The sequence below is a fragment of the Cataglyphis hispanica genome, chromosome 9 (genome assembly GCF_021464435.1).
Source record: "Cataglyphis hispanica isolate Lineage 1 chromosome 9, ULB_Chis1_1.0, whole genome shotgun sequence".
Taxonomy (NCBI): Eukaryota; Metazoa; Arthropoda; class Insecta; order Hymenoptera; family Formicidae; genus Cataglyphis; species Cataglyphis hispanica.
In genome coordinates, this window is record NC_065962.1 from 5,211,571 (window position 1) to 5,219,957 (window position 8,387).

At 22.5% G+C, this 8,387-nt stretch overlaps 1 pseudogene; it reads right to left on the minus strand.

The window, feature by feature from the left end:
- Nucleotides 1–2,675: 2,675 nt before the first annotated feature.
- LOC126851929 (uncharacterized) lies at nt 2,676–7,679 on the minus strand (annotated as a pseudogene).
- Between the last annotated feature and the right edge of the window lie 708 nt (nt 7,680–8,387).

Below are 8,387 nucleotides of genomic sequence, written 5' to 3' on the forward strand. Positions count from 1 at the left end.
ATAATGTTTTTTTTCATAATTTATAAAATTATTTTGTCAATCTACTTATTATTATATGCATTTAATATAAAAATTTAATGTGTATAATAAATTTTTTTTTAATAATTATTTTGAGTTCTGCTACAATTTGGATCTGTTATTTAATTATTACAGATCATCGCAAAAACATCCTCTAACATCCTGAGAGGAGGAGGAGACCTAGGAGAGGCATCCTGCATCGGCGGAGCAACTCAAGAGTGAGTATTATTTGTATACTGATTGTTAAAAATCATGTATACGCATTAATCTGGTCTTATTATTTAAATTAATTAAATAAATGAAAAATTAGAAGGGAAAACTTTTAGATATATCTTATAAAAATTTCTATGAAAAAAAGATTTTTTAGAATTTATAAAATTATTTTATATTTATGCATCTGTTTATTATTGTACGCATCGGATATAAAATTCGGTATATAAAATAATAATTTTTTGAAATATTAATTATATTTTGGGCATTGCTATAATTTGAATTTTATATTTGTATGTTACAGACAGCGTAGCCTCAAGACCGACAATTTCGATGTTGCGCATCAGTGGCCGGTGAGTGATGAATTTTTATTTTGTATCGTCAATAGTTTTATGTATAATTTTTTATTCTTTTTTGAAATTAATGACGGAATTATACAGAATTAGTAAAAGAAGATGACTTTAACTTGTCTTGTACATTTTGTCTTTATGAAAGAATGTATTTATGATTCTGAAATTATATAAAACAATTTTGTAAATTTAAAAAAATCTTTTTTTTATAGAAATTTTTATCTAAAAGTCTTCCCTTCTAATTTTCTTTTTGTTTAATTAATTCATATAATGAAACCGAATTAATGCGTATACAATTTTTAACAATCAATATATATGTAATAAATATAAATAATAAATATTCACCCTTGACTTGCTCCGGTACAGGATGCCTTTCCTAGGCCTCCTCCTCTAAAGATGTTAGGGTCGTTAGGAATTGCGGACGAATTTGTACGTTGATCTGTAACATATAAATAAAAGATCCAAATTGTGGTAATACTCAAAATAATTATTATACATTAAAAAAAATTCCTTATACACATTGAATTTTATATTAAATGCATATAATAATAAGTAAATTAATAAAATAATTTTATAAATTTTGGAAAAAACATTACTAATAACTCTAATAGTTTTATATAAAGTGATAATCTAAAAGTAGAAACTTTGACAAAAATATAGATTTTATAAAAATCTTTTTCTCTAATTTTCTTTTGCTTAAATCATATAAATAAAAAACCAAATTACGTAATTAATTGTTCAATTTAAATTGCAAATAATAAATAATTAATAGATGAATAACAAATTACTTACAAGGCATCAGCAATATCTGATGCCTTTCTTAGGCCTCTTCCTCCTCTCAGGTTGATTTAAATTATTTTCAAACAATGTTTTAAGTTTAAAAATAATTTAATTTAGGATATAAAAAATGTTTTACATTCAGAAATAATATACGATAACTTTATATAATACTTTATAAATTGTGTATATTGGATTATAATAAATGAAACACGTTATGAAATTGATAATATCATATGAACGTTCACTTGGAAAGAAATTCAATTCATTATTTTAAATCAAAGAAAAGAATTTATTCTTTTTATTTGCGAAGCTTTCTGCTTTAAATTTTAATCACCACAAAAGTGCTTATAAAGTATTAAAAACCGATCAATTGTTTTGTATTAAACAACAAGATTTGGTAGATCATAAAATTTATTTTATGTCATTAAAATTATATAAAAATTATATTTTTTGCGAAAATTAGTATGGGAGAATATAAAAAAGTACTTAATATATTTTTGCGCTTACAGATTATTAAGTTATATACAAGAAATGTACGACAGCAAAATAAAAATAAATAATAATTACATTTTGAAAAACATTAATTATATTATAGAAGATAATTTTTATAATAAATAAATAATTTATTTTGTAAAAAAAATAATTTTTTCTATATAAATAAAAATATATATAAAAAAAATGATTTTCACTACATAAGTAAATGAAAATTCATTACTCACCGGCACTGATGCGCAACAGCGGAATTGTTGGTTTTGAGAAGAAATTATATTTGTATGTTACAGAACGCTGTCTGTATACAAATATAAAATTCAAACTATAGCGGTGCCCAAAATATAATTAATATTTCAAACAATTATTTTTTTATGTGGCAAATTTTATATCCGAAACATATAATAATAAGCAGATATATAAAATAATTTTATAAATTCTAAAAAATATTTTTTTCATAGAAATTTTTATAAGATTTATCTAAAAGTCTTTTCTTCTAAATTGTTATTTATTTAATTAATTCAAATAATGAGACCATATTAATGTGTATACGTGATTTTTAACCATCAATAATAAATAATAAATACTTTTAGATTGCTCCGCTTATTAATATATATATATATATATATATATATATATATATATATATATATATAAATTGCAAAATAAATAAAAAATATTTTTTATAATCTCATAATTGGAACGTTTACAAAAAGAAAAAAAGCATGTTCTTTTAAAAAAAGTACGTAACATAACTCTAATATTAAAAATTTTAATGCATTAATAAATAATAAAAAAATTTAAATCATTTTTTCAAGCAAAATCGTATCAATCCGTACCAATAGAAAAGTATTATTCAATTTTAGAGGCTTATTACAAATATATAAATTATTATATATTACATATTACAAATTATATATTACAAATATATATAAAAAACTTGAAAGACAAAATTTGAAAATTTATAAAACAATTAATCGTGCGTTACTTCGATCCATCCGAAGCAAGACAAGTTCTTCGTTCTCGTTCCGTTGCGTTTTATAGGCGATTCCTCAATTATCCCGTGATGTGATTCAGTAATGTCTCAGTGCTACAAGCAAAAACTTCGTTTACGCCAGGAATTTTATATAATTAATCACATATAGTTGTTATGTACAATTCTGTCCATATCCTTGTATATTTAACGCTGTCTGATTCTGTATTTTATTAATCTAATATGTGGAAATATCGTGTGTTATATCGTTGCGTATGTATTTAATATTTAAATTTAATATTTTTTGGCTATTTATTTAGATATAGAAATTTTCTAGGATTGTATTGTTTTCGAGTTTTAATAGTACTGAATGCATTGACAGAAATTAAAATCAATGAATGAAATTTAACATTATTATTTTATATAAATTTTGTAATTTTGATCAATTTTAAATAAAATCATATATATCCCTAATGACGAACAAAAATTTACTTAGTTCAAATTTAATCAGTAAAAAATTTATAATAAAAAATTTGCTAAAAAGTGTTGAAAAATGCGCGGAAAAAAAAACTATAATCTTACCTTTCTGCATTCCACAGTGAAGAAAATAGGAGAAGAATCCAGATAATCCGCAAATAAGTGATACAGTTGGGATCTGAAATAATGAGATTATATTAATTCGATAATCAAACGATAACGTTGAAGTTTCTTTTATGGAATATCTCAAAATTAGCATAAAAGCAAACGTATAAAATTTTCTGTTTTTCAAAGAACAATGTAATATATTATATCAAATTTCCCACACAGCACCGGTAGATTCTGAGCATATACGCAGTATATCGCAAACGTAGATTGTGTATATCCCATTGATATTCGAAATACGTACTATAACATTTTGAAAATATGCGGGGGATGTTCCTATGTCTGCCCTGAAACCTGCTCAGTATATGCTGAGAATATTTCTTAGTATATTATAAGAATATTAATAAAATATTTTGATTATATTACCGCAGTGTCTACTAGAAATACCTTTGGTATATCAGTATATTTGTAGAATATTTTAAGCATATTACTAATAAATTATATATAAATATATGTTTGTAAAAGATAGATAATTATTGGAATATATAGGTATAAAATAAAAAAATAGATTCTTCTTAGATGTAAAAAATAAATAAAAATGTGAAATTATTTAGTTTATAAACAAAACTTTAGACAAAAAAATATTATTTCATACTTTGTATTTATTTTTATATGAAGTATCTACTTTTAAATAGAAAAAATTTCTCTCTTGTTTTTATATTGCACATATATTATATAATATACATTATTAATAAATTTTCTTTATATAGAACATTGTTATTATTATATATTATATTCTCTGCATATATATCTCTGCATGCTATCATATATTACATATATTGTATGTAAATCTCAACGAACATTTAGGAACTAAAACATTACAACAACTTAAAATACAACAACTTAAAATACAACAACTTAGGAATTAAAACATTTCCGTATTTACATTATTTACATATCACTTTTTTCTTTGGCAGCGCGTTCTTTTGCATGGGCTAATCATATTTTTATTGCAGATGCTATCTAATCAACCGTTGTATCTCCATGAGAATTTCTTATCACACCTAAAACATATTAATTTTTAAATATTAGTAATTTGTAAGAATTATATTTAAAAAATTTATTTAAATTTAAATCGATTACAAAATACAAGAACAAATTTGTTTTAATGTCAATATAAAAATTGCTTAAAATATCAATATTTATAAAAAATATCTCTATTTGATTTAATAAAAGTAAATTGTTATAGATATATTTATAAATATATATATTTTGTGTATAAAATTATGCCATTCAATAATTCAAAATTGCAATTTTGAATTTATTATACTTACACATAATTACTTTACACAATTGTAAGTTTGAGAATATATTTTCGTTCTTTGCTCCATACCAACTATATCTCATTGCCAACTGGTTTGTGAAAATTTGTCTCATAAGTCGTATGCATGACGTTTGTATCGTGGTTTACAACTCGGGCTAATTGTTTAATCTAAAATATAATTACACTGTTATCAGTTGGACGTTTTGTCTAATATTATTTACTGACTTAGTTTTATCTTAAAAAGCTTTGTAATAATATTACAAAATAAAATATATACTTGATAAAAACTCAAATTTTGAGAAATGCAGTAGAAAATTTTTATGGAGGGAAACTTTAAATACAAATAAACTTTTAGGCTTTTATAAGAAAATTAGCTTTTATAAGAAAATTAATATATGATAGTAAAGTAATATTCATCTTTAAAATATTTGTAATAAAATTATCTTGCACATTATTAATATTCAATTATTTATATTATTTTTTTTAACGTGCAAATATTTACATCACTATATTATTCAATTGTTTCATAATATTGAATAACTATTATTTAATTACTCTAATTACTTAATTAAAATTACTTAATTACTATACAATTACATAAACTTATTCTATGTAGAACATCAGACATATAATTGCGCAATTATTTTATATTTAAAATTATTTTTTAAAAAAATAGAGATATAACTCACCGTATATTTTTTATAAGTTAAGTCGTTATTTAACTTTGTTTCTACTGCTTCCAGCTCATTTTCATTTTTGAGTGAATTTTGAAAAATATCGATTTCTCTTTCTTCTGAATCCATGGAGTCCTTAGAAACAATTGACTGTTTCTGTAAAATATTCTTTTGATATCTTTGGATTATATTCATTTTCATCTCCAAAGATATTAGTTTTTTAATAACGAATCGGCGAAAGTTTTCATTTTCTGTAATTCAATGAAAATATGTATGTAATTATGCTTATAAAAACATAAACGCAAAATGCGAATTTTCTACAATTATAAAAATTCACAATATACGCAGAAAAACAATATTACGCAAAAATAAATATTACAAAATGTATTATACAGCATATCCTAATTCAAATAAAAAAATAAATATAAGTTATAAATATATCTAAATTATCATCAACATTTAGATTGAAAATTCGTTGCTTGATTCTGGCAAACAAGTTTTGAGATTGTGATTCTAAAAATAGTAAAAGATTTTATTATTATAATATAAATTAGCGTGAATATATTATATATTAGATAATTAATAAATAATAAATAATAAAAATAATAAAAATCCCAAAAAGAATTTACTTTTTTTTTATTTGTAAGAAATAAATAAAAAATGAATAAATTTCTTTTGGGATTTTTGTTATATAAAATGTTTAAAAACATCACGAAAGTATGAAATTACACATATAATATAAATATACATATAGGTATACATTGTTATCTTATAATTATTAATATTGCATATAAGTTACAAATATACCTAAATCATCAATGTTTACACTGGCAATTCGTTGCTTGCTTCTGGCAAAAAGATTTTCAGATTGTGATATCCATGATTATCTTGTAGATTATACTTGGAAGTTCTCTGTTCATCTAATGTTGATTTATCAATATTCATATGTTGCTGTAATTTTAAAAGAAAAATTTAACGTTTGACAGCTTATCTATTTTCATTATTGCATTATTTCTTGATATTAATTTTTAAACTTCAATGTAAATTTATTTATTTTTCTTCTTTCTATCTTTATTCTTTTCTCCTTTCATTATAATTTTAAGTTTCTATGTTTTCTTTTAAAAATATTATACTCACTGAAATTTTCTATTTGTCATTTTCTCAGAGCAAAATTTTTCTATTATGCACTTATTTTTATATATTTGGGTTTGTTTTCTTGCATAAGAGACATTCGCATTTCCTAAAGATTAATTTTACTTTATTATATATTATAACTAGTCATTTTTGATATCTATTATTATTGTATTATTAGATATTCACCTTTTTGCATAACTTTTTTTATTGTCGTTGTTTATGTGTAGTCATTATTTGTTGTTTTTCCGGAATTTTGGAACATTTTTTAATAATTCATCATCAAATAATTCATCATTACTATATGATGAGTCACTTATTACTCTGGCAGCTCTAATTTTACGTGACTTTTTTAAATATTCTTCGGATTTAATGCAAGAATTTATATCTGACAAATCTTCGGCATCTTTTAATTTTTTTCTCCCTTTTTCATAACAAGCTGAAAAAAACAATGTTATATTATTTTAATCAATTTATTAACATTTTCGACCCACTAGTAAAACAGGTATAGTCGAAAACGCTATATTTCTTCATGTACATCTTGGATCTTTGTAAGTTACTTCAAATTGAAAATTGAAAGTGTTAAATCTTTATAATATAATATTTCAATGTTCTTACTCTCGAATAATATATAACAATATGATAGCATATCATAATGGATATATTAATATTTATTAATTTTAAATTATCATCTTTATTTGCAAAAAGTAGGAAAAGTAAGTTAAAATAAATAAAATTCATATTAGTGCTACCATTTTTAATGTAATCTGAATAACTTTATTATCCAGTAAACAAATATAAAACAAATTTTTATTCTTTTTGAAAGATAACATAAATAATCCTTAAAAAAACTTATAAATCTATGTTGTAATATTTAACAATTTATATATATTTATTTTATATATATTATATAACATTTTCATTTAATTTTAATAAAAAGATCAGAATAAAAAGAAAATCGGAAAGTCACTTACAAAATGTTCCAAATATTTTGTTGATTGGGTATTCCAATCATGTAAATTCTGTTCCATTTGTTTGACTGCTACATCATATCGTCTATTATTTGTATAATGTGGTCAAAAAGCCTTTTTTAGATCTGCGCTGAACCAATTATTTGATATAATTTGGAGGCCATATTCAAATTTAACGATTGAATTTAATTTTTTTTCTGCCATCCTAATACTATACCAATGAGCACATTATATTTCAATATGTAACAGTGGAAAAACTGCAAATTCAATATTTGCACAAGATAATTTCACATATTTTCTTATCACAGTTTCTAACGGCCAGGATTTCAAAAGTGACAATAAATGTACAGAATATATCTCAAGCAAAGAAGACGAACAAGGTCAAATAAATCCTTTTTTTCCAAAAATTCTATAATATCCTATAATCATAGGAGTTTCGCTTTTTACAATGCGCCACATTTTCGATACATACAATAGTACCTTAAGACACAACAATAGTACCGCTTAAGTCACAACAATTATTTGCCAATCCAGCTTTAAATGTGATTCCACTATATTTAATAACTTTGTATTGCGGATTATTGCAGTCAAATGTAAGTGGGCCATCAATGTAATGATTCTAGATTTGGATGTAGTAAAATAGAATCTGACAAAATATTTCGTAATGATGATATATCTAATTTTATTTCTTTCTCAGTGCATCTCAAACTATTTGTTGTAATAGCTTTTCGGATTTTTTAAGTAATTTCTTTAATGTTTGCATATGATTTTCAAATTTAAATGCGCTGAAGTTGTCAAGTGATTCAAATTTTCGATGTATAAGTTTATGAATATTGTGCGATACATTGTGGACTCCATAAATTTTTATAAATGTTTTAATAAAAA